This window comes from Rhincodon typus, chromosome 4 (genome assembly GCF_021869965.1).
Source record: "Rhincodon typus isolate 14 chromosome 4, sRhiTyp1.1, whole genome shotgun sequence".
Classification (NCBI taxonomy): Eukaryota; Metazoa; Chordata; class Chondrichthyes; order Orectolobiformes; family Rhincodontidae; genus Rhincodon; species Rhincodon typus.
The window spans coordinates 13,154,005-13,166,659 of record NC_063335.1 but is presented as its reverse complement, the minus strand read 5'-3'; positions in this window follow the sequence as shown (position 1 = coordinate 13,166,659).

The window sequence follows — 12,655 nt, the reverse complement described above, 5'->3', positions numbered from 1 at the left end:
CTGATGCTGCTTGGCCTGCTGTGTTCATCCAGCTCTACACCTTGTTATTTCAGATTCTCCAGCATCTGCAGTTCCTACTTTCTCCTTTTCACACCTTCATTTACACCCATTTAACATCTTTAGCACTCCTCTAGTACTGTTGGCATTCCCTTGGTCTTTTGCTTTGTGCAGCATCACAGTCTGTTCCACTTGTTTCTCCTCTTCTTCTGTCAATGGCATAAAAACAATTATTTTCCACACCTTTCACAAAGTGAAATATCAACTTTGTTTCTCTCTCTACAGATGCTGCCAAGCCTGATGAGTTTCCCTAGAACATTCTGTTTATATTTCTGACTTACAGCATCCTGAAAGTTTTTTGTTTTATTTATCTTTTGAACATAAATGCTTTTCTGGAAATATAGGCTCATTTTTAACTGTCTCCAGCTAAGTCAATTTTGTACCAATTTGTTCAGAATAAAGGCTTTAGGTTTCAGCTTTCTTGCCAAATGAGAAAAATATGACTGTCACTACAGTATACGAATGTACAATGAAAGACTGAAGTAATTGATTAAAATTGAATAAATAATATTAAAACATATACTGTAAATAAATAAGCCAAGTTAATAAGCCAATAAATATTGCAACTTCTGCCTTTATTGTTTACTGCTCTGCTAACACTAAATATTAATTAAACTTCTGTGGTTTTGTTATTGAAGAAAATATCTTTTGCAAACATTGGGTGGCAAAGCACATTGGAGCAGCAACAACTTGGGGGAAAATGGATAAAGCTAGTAATTGGGCATCAGGATTGTGATATGTGATTAAATTGTGCCCAGACATAGCAATGCAGGCAGTACTCAAGCTTTATGCCACCTGATAATTTGCAATAATAGCGGCATGCAGTGCAAGTGGTTGCACATCTCAACATGGGGTCCAAGCAAGGTGTATTTTGATGGTAGCAAATGCTAAGACTAGTTAAAAATGTGCCTGAGAAGAAAAGGAGTTGAAATGGTGCTATGCTCCATAATGTGCCCTAATGTGCTCCAATGCTGTGCTGGTGGCCTTAGTGGAGCAGATGGATTGAAGGAGAGAGGTCCCATTCCCACAGGCTGTCAGACAGACCTCCAAACAGATCTGCTGAAGGCAGTTCCAGCAGATTGTCATTCCAGACAATTCTTGCAGTCTAGCTCTGAGGATTTAAATGCTGTAAAAAGTTCAATCACCTCATACAATGTTGAGGGCAGTGTAGGATTTAAATTATGGTTCATTGGGATGAGAAGATGTACAAGCGGGTGTACAATGAAAATAAACAGACAGCTGAAACAAGCAATTAAGAATGTCAATGTTATGTTGATTTTAATTGCAAGAGGATTTGAGTTCAGAAGTGGGAATGCTGTACTGCAGTTACTCCGGGCCTGGATGAGACCAGAACTGGGGTATTGTGTGTAGTTTTGGTCTCCTACCTAAGAGAAAGTATACTTGTTTTAAAGGGAATGCAGTGAAAGTTCACTAGGTTGATAGCAGGAATGTTGCATGAGAAGCAATTGGTTTGACTGGGACTGTATTCACTAGAGCTTAGAAGGGTGAGAGGAGATCTGGTTGAAGCATATAAGGCTCTAAAGGGGTCAGATGGACTAGATGACTGGAGAACATTTGTCCTGATTGAGGAGTCTAGAAATACGGTCACAGTCTCAAGATGCATGGTACGCCATTTAGGACTGAGATAAGGAAACATTCCTTCACTTAGAGGATGGTCGATCAGTGGAATTCTCTACAACAGAAGGCTATGGAGGCTGGATCACTGAGGACAGTCAAGGAAGAGACTGGTCTTTTCTTTCAATATTAAAGGCAGCCAGTCCATGGCAAGAAAATGGAAATATGGTGTTGAGTAATCACATTGGATAGCAGTGCAAGCTAAAAGGGTTAAATGGCTTACTCCAAATCCCAGTTTCTGTACTTGTACGAATGGACCTCCACATGCTATAACCTAATGAATGACTAGCCTACTAGCCAATACTTCTCCATCCACCACACTTCCTTTTCTCACTCACCAATAATAGCCATTAACCTTGACTCAACTTGCATTCTGGTACAGTTTGAAGCTTCTGATAGACATGCACATGACAATATTTGCCGCATTGGCTGACCTGCTATTGAAAGCTTGCTGTTGCTGTCAACTCCAACTTGTCGCAGGACCAGAAGCAAAGTTTGGAGTCTGTCCTCTTGATTTTGGAAGGATTTGGATTGTGGAACCTCTGTGCGAGCATTTGAGGACCTGAACATGACGTAGCAAATGATGGCCAATGTCTCATCTTCCCTTAAAACACGAACAAAGGACACCCAACATTTGAGTGTTGCAGTTAAATGGTGAAATCTGAGATGGCTACCATCCAATCACAGTTTGGAGCCATGCAGCCCCATTCAACGACCATCATGGCTACAAATACCAACAATGACTTGTTTATAGAATATGTTTAACATAATAAAACATCCCAAGATGCTTCACGTACACGTTATACAATAAACCTTGTCCCTGATTCACAAAAGGCGATGATAGGTCAGATCACCAACATCTAGCACAAAGACATAGGTTTTAAGGAATATCTTGAAGTATGAAAGTGAGGGGTAGAGAGGTTTTTTTTTTCAGTGTTCGGGACAAAGGCAACTGAAGGCAGACACCCCAATGGTGGAAAAACGAAAATCAGGCATGCACAGGAGCCAGAACTCAAAAAGCGCAGGCATCTCAGAGAATTGTGGAGCTAAAGGCGATTGCAGAAGGTGGAAGGGGTTAGGACTTGGAGGGATTTGAAAACATGGCTGAGAATTTTCAAATCAAGGTGTTGCTTGACAAAGCCAATGTAAGTCAATGAGAATTGGAGTATTATGCCAATAGGTCTGGGAGGAGTCATAGTCAATCATATTTTAGATGTGCTTCAGTTTTAGAGGTTAGAATGTGGAAGGCCAGTCAGGAATGTGTTGGAAGAGTCAAATCTTTATGCAATAGTGGCACAGATGAGGGTTCCAGCAGCTGATGAGCTGAGGTAAGGATGAAGTCAAGCAATAATGACACAAATATGCAGTCAGAAGTTCACTTTTGGATCAAGTTATAACACCAAGGCTGCAAAGAGACTGACATAATCTCCAATTGTCACTGGGGCAAGGACGGAATCAGCAGTTAGGGAATGCAGTCTGGAACAAATGGTTTTAGCATTCTTAATATTTACAAGCTTGCAGGTTCTCACAAACGTCCAGCACTCTGAGTTCCAGCAGATTAATAGCTTTCTTGCTGAAAACAACAGCTCTTTTTGTACAAACAAGCTGTTCTCTCACAGGATAGCAGTGTTCATGCTCCCAGAATTGCAACTCTGCCTGTGCTCTTGTTGTTGCCTTACTGCCAGCCTGTTGCCCCTATGCTAAGGTTGTGTTCATATGGCCATTCAGCCATTGAGTCCACACTGCCCCTCTGAAAAGCATCCCACCTAGACCAACCCTATGCTTGTAACCCTGCATTTCCACCCAACTTACATATCTCTGGACACATCTCTGGGCAATTTGGCACAACCAACCTAACCTCCACATCTTTGGACTGTGGGAGGAAACCAGAGCACTCTGAGTAAACCATGCAGATACCACGAGAATGTGCAAACTCCACACAGAATCAAACGTGGGGCCATGGCACTGTGAGGCAGCGGTGCTAACCACTGAGCCACCACATTGCCTAAAACTGTGCTTTCTAAGTCCAGAGCTGCTGAGGATATCCTACAAACCATTTGTTGCCTCCACCTCTGAAAAGCAGCAGCTTCTACCAGCCACACTACTGGGGTAACACAGTGTAGGAACACTAGACTGGGCAAAGGCCTGGACATGAATAGATGCACAAGGGTGATGAGTTAGCTTTTGAATGGAATCTTGAATTTCTTTTACTCTTTCATGTAATCTGCAAGTCTCTGGCTTGAATAGGCATTTATTGTCCATTCCTAATTGCCCTTAAGAAGGTAGTGAACCATCTTTTTGAAATGCTAACATCCACAGCACTGTTAGGAAAGGCGTTTACAGGGTTTTGAAACAGTGTCAATGAAGGAACAGCCTTGCAGTTCGAAGTCAGGATGGTGTGTAGCTTGCGGGGGTGACCTTGCAGGTGGTAGCTTTCCTATGTGTCTGCTGCTCTTGTCCTTCAAGTTGGTAGAGGTCCTGGTTTTGAAAGGTGTTGTCAAAGGAGTTTTGGTGAGTTACTACAGTGCATTCTCTGGATAATACACTCTGCTGCCACTGCGTTTGGTGGTAGAGGGATTGAATTTTGAAGGTGATGGTTGGGGTGCCAATTAAGTAGGCTGCTATGCCCTGGATGATGCCAAACATCACAATTGTTGTTGGAGCTGCAGTCATCAAGGGAAAAGGAGAGTATTCCAATACACTCCTGAGTTGTTCTTTGTAGGTGGGCAGGCTTCAGCAAGCCAAAAGATAAGTTTCTGTCTGCAAAATACTCAGTCTCAGACATACACATGTAATTTAGATCCATCTTTTGTTTCTTTATGCGTTCTATTATCATCCCCTTTCCACTTGGCATAATCACCCTTTTTGTTATTTTGTCATTCCTATCTTTCATCCTACCAAATATCTTCCCTTTTGCTCTTTACTCCTTCAACTCTTTCCTAGACCTGAACTTAAATAAAAAGTGTGGTTCAAAAATCTCCTAGCATTCATTGAAGTAAATTGGTTTGAAAGATTGATTTTAGTCTTTACTTTTCATATTAACCCACCTGCTCGATAAGACATGTAGGAAAGAGTTAAGTTTGGGGGTGAAAATGGATAGACACGATTCATGACCCCCAACATCCTGTGCAAAACCCCTTGCTGATTGCATGGAAGCTGATTTTGTGGTGTACATTTCCAGCTCTGGAACAATCATTAACAATTTACGTTACAATGTGAATTTTCCAGGACTTGAAGAACCTTGTGGTGAAAGAGACTTCTAAGTATATAAGATAGATAACAAAACTAAATCAGGCCTGAAATTGATAAAGGACAATTTGGCAATTAAAATAGCATCTAGATCTAAGTCCAGATTCATTTGTTTTTGCTACCATCTCCTGATATAATTTCATACTTAATCTGCAGCTTTCTATGTCTCCTGTGGTTCTCTACTGTAAGCATCCTCTCAGTAACTGAACAATCTCATCTTTCTATTGTTAATCAGGTTGCAAGTCTTCCAATCAATACTTTCCCAATTTAATAAGCTCACAGACCATATGAGAATTAACTTGGCATCTGATGATTATTTGAGCCAATTTTGTTCGTAATGTTAGGGATTTCTGCTTATGTGTTTCCATAAGAGTACTGAGTTGACAAACAGTAATTTAATCATTTTCTTTCTTGTTTGCAATTGTATTTTCTGCAGCTTTTCCACTGCTAGCACTGATGCTTTAATGGGAGAGTATTTGTTATATATAGCCAGCCTCACATTTCAAATATGCATATGTCCCTTGAAGCATTTCTGTTTTGAAAATACAGCTCAAATGAGACCACTCAGCACAGCAATAAAATAGGAAGGATCTGTTTCAAAAGATAATACTGTGCTACTTGTTCTTTCATTGATTTTTTGCTAAATTTTCACTTTAATATTTACTGTTTCTTACACACACTGCACAAGCTAACCTAATGAAAGTTTGGTTTGTTTAAATTGTCTAATTGTTATACACCTGGCTTTGATTTTACGTGAATAATTGATTCAAAAAAGCTCCTTTTCTTTTCCTCTCTAGTTTTCCTGAAGTGTTTTCATAGCTTATAAAGGTACTCAATTACGACTTACTCAAATTATTATACTGTATTGAGTACCAAAGTTGTTCTCAACTGCATATTGATTTCTTATGAGGTTTATATTTTAAAGTGTTTCTTTGAAATAAAAATGTTGGATAGTTAATCTCAAGTCAGGAGTTGAATGGAACAAATGGTGTTAATTTACTTTTCTATTGAGACCAAATCAACTACATATTGTCAACAACATCTGTGACTCACTTTACAAGATATTAAAAAGTAAACAGAGTACAAGTCTGTAAAAGCTTGCTTGCAATGCAATATGGTTTGAAGAAGCAGAATAAAGAATCTGTAGTAATATGTTAAATAATTCATACTTAAAGGTCAGTTCTGTATTTCTGGAATATGAAACCAAAGAGACGATATGATGCATATTCCTTTAAATGATAGCATTTATTGTATTTTAAATATTTAGAAGTGCTCTCTTTATTGACAGGTAAATTGAATTCCATTATTTCCTTGGGAAAATAAATATAATTTTGTTTGCTGCAATGGAAGACAAGAGACTCTAAAATTGCATGAGCTACATTTCCAAGCATTCAACATACACTGCCATCTCATAGTAATATTCTTTCCCATCAAAACTTTCCAGACAAAAGACCTGTCTTTTAATACACTGCAGAAAAAAAAACATTTGAAAGCATGTACATTATGTTATCAATGTCTATGAACTGCTATATTAGTTTATTTCTCACATCATAGAGAGCAATTTGACTCCTCCTAAAAGGACAACATGTCAATGCATGAAAGGCTGAAAGAAATTGCAGTTCATAAAACATAAATGTTTTCAATTGTTTAATGAAAAAGAAACACATGGACATCAGATAGTAACATTTTGGCTTACTGACATCTGTATGCCTGAAATCGTTTCTGAGAACAGATTCGAGCCTTTACTTATAACTTTTTCTATTAAAAGGTGTGATCAATTCCCAATTGTAATATTTAAACATTATTGGTGTCAATTCTTGAATTATTTTAAAGAAACAGTAGTTTGTTTAAAAGTCTATGTTGTTTTTAGGTTAAAGTCAAAAAATCACACGACACCAGGTTAAAGTCCAACAGGTTCGTTTGAAATCACAAGCTTTCAGATAACAGCCTCTTTGTCAGGTGAAGTGAGAGGAGAGCATACAGACTCAGAGTTTACAAGCAGAGATCAAGGAATTATACAACTGGTGTGAGTGGAGTGAACAAACCTAAACTGGCTGACTGACTGCCTCCTGTTGAATCTTTAATCAGTCTTACATTCCTACATTCTAGAAATTGCAGAAGCAGGCTATGGAGAACTCTGTTAGTTTCGATTGATTAAGGTGCAAATTCCAGAATCTGTTTCAAGTTACTGCCCTGAGATAATTAAAGATTTCATCAGTGTCTGCCTAACTTCCCAAGTTTCAAACCGGCAAAGCGATAAGAATATCCAACAGGTGGCATTTCATACACAGGTGACATCTCAGGTCAGACACTAAATTGTAGGTATGAGGCCTTGTCCAGAGTCTGTCCCAGAGTTTTAACCCGGAATCAGGCTGGTTTTATTCCAAAAGCAGGAATTTATAAAATGCTACACTGACTGACTGTGACGACAAATTGTGTGTTTGTTGAACAAAATAGAAAGTATCTGCAAATAAACAAATATTTTGGATGAAATGATTCACCCTATAGATTTGTGCATGTGTGGGTGTGTGTGTGTGTGTGTGTGTGTGTGGGTGTGGGTGTGCTGGTGTGCTGGTGTGCTTGAGAGAGAGTGTGTGAGAGTGTTAGAGAGTATATATGTGTGAGAGACTTTGTGTGTGTGTGTAATTTTGTGTGAGTGTGTATGTGTGTGTGTGCATGTGTGTGTATGTGTGAGAGTGTGTGTGTGTGAGTGTGTATGTGTATGTATGTATGTGTATATATGTGTGTGTGAGTATGTGAGTGTGTCTGTGTGAGTGTGTGTGTGTGTGTGTGAGTGTGTATGAGTGTGTGTGTGAGTGAGTGTATGAATGTGACTGTGTATGAGTGTGTGTGTGTGAGTGTATATGAGTATGTGTGTGTGTGTGAGTGTGTGTGTGTGAGTATGTATGTGTTTGTGTGTGAGTGTGTGTGTGTGTGTGTGAGAGTGTGCTATTGCAGGGTTGTGTGGTGTTGTGGTCAATGTTGCCCTGAAGGTAGTTAACTGCGAACAATGGTTTGTTTAAGGTTAGGCAGTTGTTTGAGGGCAAGAAGTGGAGGTGTAAGGAAGTTCTTAGTGAGATGTTCATTGTCATTGATGACATGTTGAAGGCTGCAAAGTCCATGGCAATCTCTGCCAGACATGTCAGATCATCGACGTAGATACTACCATCACACACGGTGTCATCACCCAGCATGTATGCAGCAAATACTCATGTGACTCAGCCAATATTGTCTATCTCATACGCTGCAGGCAAGGATGCCCCGAGACATGGTATATTGACAAAACCATGCATATGCTATGCTCTCTCACACACATATACTCTCTCACACTCACACACACGTTGTCTCAAGCATGTGCACACACACACGCACGCACACACACACACACACACACACACACACACACACACACACACACATAAATCTATGGGTTGAATCATTTCATCCAAGATGTTTGTTTACTTGCGGATACTTTCCATTTTGTTCAAGAAGCACACAATTTGTAGTCAGAGTCAGCCAGTGTGGCATTTTATAACGTAGAAACATAAAAGATAGGAGCAGGAGGAGGCCATTCTGCCCTTCGAGCCTGCTCCACTATTCTTCATGATCATGGCTGATCGTCCAACTCCATTGCCTCATCCTGCTTTCTCCCCATAACTTTTGTTCCCATTTTGCCCCAAGTGCTATATCTCGTCATCTCTGGAACACATTCAATGTTTTGGCATCAACTATTTCCTGTGGTAATGAATTCCACAGGCTCACCACTCTTTGGATGAAGAAATGTCTCCTCATCTCCATCCTAAATGGTCTACCCTGAATCCTCAGACTGTGACCCCTGGTTCTGGACACACCCACCATCGAGAACATCCTCCCTGCATCTACCCTGTCCAGTCCTGTTAGAATTTTATAAGTCTCTATGAGATTCCCCCTCATTCATCTGAACTCCAGCAAGAGCAATCCCCTTATACGTCAGTCCCGCCATCCCTGGAATCAGCCTGGTAAACCTTCGCTGCACTCTCGAGAGAGAGCAAAAGCATCTTTCCTCAGAAAAGGAAACCAAAACTGCACGTAATATTCAAGCGAGGTGTGGTCTCACCTAGGCCCTGTGTAACTGCAACAACATCCCTGCTCCTGTACTCAAAACCTCTTGCAATGAAGGCCAACGTACCATTTACCTTCTTTACCTGCTGCACTTGCATGCTTACCTTCAGTGATTGGTGCACAAGGACACCCAGGTCCCACTGCACACTCCTCTCTCCCAATTTACAACTATTCAGACTTTTGGAATAAAACGAGCTTGATTCCAGGTTAAAACTCTGGGACAGACTCTGGACAAGGCCTCATACCTACAATTTAGTGTCTGACCTGAGATGTCACCTGTTGGATATTCTTATCACTTTGCCTGTTTGAAGTTTGGAATGTTCGGCAGACACTGATGAAATTTTAATTATCTCAGGGCAGTGACTTGTAACAGATTCTGGAATTTGCATCTTAATTGATCAAAACTAACAGAGTTCTCCATAGCCTGCTTCTGCAATTTCTAGAATGTAGGAATGTATGACTGATTAAAGATTCAACAGGAGGCAGTCAGTCAGCCATTTTGGTTTTGTTCACTCGACTCACACCAGTTGTATGATCCTTTGATCTGTCTGTCCTTCGTCTCTCTGCCTATAAACTATGTGTCTGTGTGCTACTCTCTCACTTCACCTGACAAAGAGGCTGTTATCCGAAAGCTTGCGATTTCAAATGAACCTGTTGGACGATAACCTGATGTCATGTGATTTTTTACTTTATCCACCCCAGTCCAACAGCTGCATCTCCACATTGTTTTCAGGTTAATCATGCAATGTGTTTATATTATTAAAAATAAAAGTCGATTATTTCAAGTTTATTAGTAATGTTACGAGATGTTATTGATGTAAACTGAACAACAATACCGATGATTTAATTGTCCAATATCCTTCCAGATATGTATTTGTCTATTTTATGGTATATCAGGTTGTTCCTAATTGGTTATTGATCCTTGACTAAACTTTCATTTACCTTGATATTAATTTAAGTCTGTTATTAATAATGATTTGATAAATGCACTCATTACTGAAAAGAAAATTGACATTTTAGATCAAATCAACAAGAATTAGCTTATTGCCAGTTAATCCGCATATAATGATTCTTGTTTGGAATGTTTTCACTGTCAAAGATTGCAAATATTACGTATTATTTCTACTCTGTCAGGAAGTTCTGTGGAAATTTCATTTCATTTTTCATCTGTGTAGAAGATGAACATTTTCCAGTTGCACAACTAGCATTACCTATTTGAGCTTCATGAGAATGGCTTCTCACTGAGAGAAACTCTCAATCCTTGTTTGTGTAGCATTAATGTCATTCCTTTGATAGTAAGAATATTGCAGAATGTATGAAATACAATGGTGAACCTACAATCCTCAACACATTTTATGCCGTAGGTAAACAGAAAATTAGATTCTAAACAAGTCTTATGTTTTAAAGAACAGCATTGATAAAAGCAAAACAAATGTGGTTTAATCAATTTTTGTGTTTCGAATTTTTTTTTTGTAAATTTCTTTTCACAACTGCATAATTTGTATGAATACTGAGGAAGAATTGTAGTGGTTGCTCCATAATACATACTTTAAGCACTTTTAAATATCCACATTCACAGCACTGAACCTGTTGTGTATTTTCAGGAAAAGAAAGAATTGCATGTCTTTGTATAGCACCTTTCACAGCTTTTGGCATATCCAAAAGATTTTGACAGTCAATGAAATATTTCTCATTGAAGGGTCACATAAGAAATACCTCTACAGTAACTAGGGCAATTCTTCTACCAAAATTAGCTCTGCTCCCCATCTCAAAATTACAAAATACGTTGTTCAACTATCATAATGGACAAAAAAAATGTTGGTGGCACTGTACATACCCTTCCATCTCATCTGATTTAATAATTGAAATAGAAAAGCCTGTCAAAAGCAAAGGCAATTTCCCGTGGGAAGTAAGGAGGGGCAATCACTGAGGCACTCATTCCAGTCAATTTGTCTACTCAAATGACCCAGATAAAGGACTGGAAATTGTTCAACTATCTTCCTGTTTGTTGTATATTTTAAATCTTTGAAATTTGCTGCGATACAGTGTCTTCAGGGTAGTTGACCTGTTGACCAAGAAAGGCATTAAGTCTACCTTAGCATGAGTGAACTACAGGGCCAAAGGAATTTACCAATGACTAGGGACAGCACCAGCTATGTCTGTCATCTTCTACAGGCAGATATGTAGCTGTTCAAGCTTGTGAGGAATTGTACTTTGAAGATCACAGCAACTTTGAACTTCCGAGTCACCAAATCCTTTCCGACTTCAACTAGGGACAAATGTGGAATCTTATGGTTAATTGCCTGTGGACCCAGAGAGCCGAAGTGACAAGCTGTGGGATTTGAAACCATTGCTGGATTCAAAGGGACTGTTGACAGCAAGCAAGCAACACACAAAGCTCCATGGCACCATCCAACTGGATACTTAAACAGGAAAGGAATTCATTCTCTCAGTGCCCAGCTCGTTTGCAACCACAAGCAGCAATTCCTACAAATGTGCACCCTTTATTAAGAAATATTTCATTGACTGTCATGTTGTGCGTTTACTATTGATACTTACTGTGTTTACTTCGTCAAGCCTGGCTGAAGACTCAGAGAAAATGAAGCAAACAATAGACATTGCTGGTAGCAAAGAGCTGTAAGCATAAAGAACTGAATAATTTCCTGTTACATGCACCAGATGGAATGGTGTTTTCTGAGGCCGTGACATAATGACGAAAAAGCAGGAGGCCCCTCCACTTAGGAGGTAGATCAGGGTTTCTTGTGCAATGGTATTCTTTAAAGCTCATTACATGTGAGTAAGCTCCAAACTTTATTGGTAGATAAGCAGGAAGTTCTACTTTTCCCACCGGGGCTTTCTGTGCTCCAAAGTCCTGGCATCTTATCTAAATGGCACCTGGACAGCCTCCACTCAGCCCTGGACATAGCAGTGAGGAAGGGAAAACCTGTAAAACCTGTGAACAGTGCACACACATCCAACTCATGTTGCTTGACGAAGCAAACACAGTAAGCATCAATAGTAAACACACAACAATTAAAAAACTGAACTCTACACTACCCATTATTAATATAGTACTTGGTGCGAGGAAATCAAAAAGACAGAAAGATTTTTTTTAACAAATCGTACAACTATTGACTTAGACCGAAATGATAATATCTAATGTTACAACTCTAAACAACCACCAATACTCCGATAAGTCATTTATCAGTCCTTGTTGAAATCAATGAAAAGCAATGTCAGGTTGGATTTAAGTTATATTCTTTTCAGAAAACAACTCATCATTAATTGAATCGTGTGACAACTCATGTAAATTCAATGGAAGTTTATGCTTGCCCAATCAATGTTCTCTATAAAAGAATGATTATATTATGAAAGACACCATCATAGTAACAGCTGGTTCGTGATACAAGGTGATGCTAACCGCGCGGGATTAATTCCATACCAGCTGAGGTCACGATGAAGGTCCCACCCTCTCAACATCACTCCTTGGCTAAGGTGTGGTGGCCCTCAGGTTAAACTCATGAGCAGTCATTCAAGATGTAAGAAGAGAGCAGCATTGTGGTCCTCTAGGACTATGGTACTACTAGTAAGAAAAATAATTCCTTTGCATTCT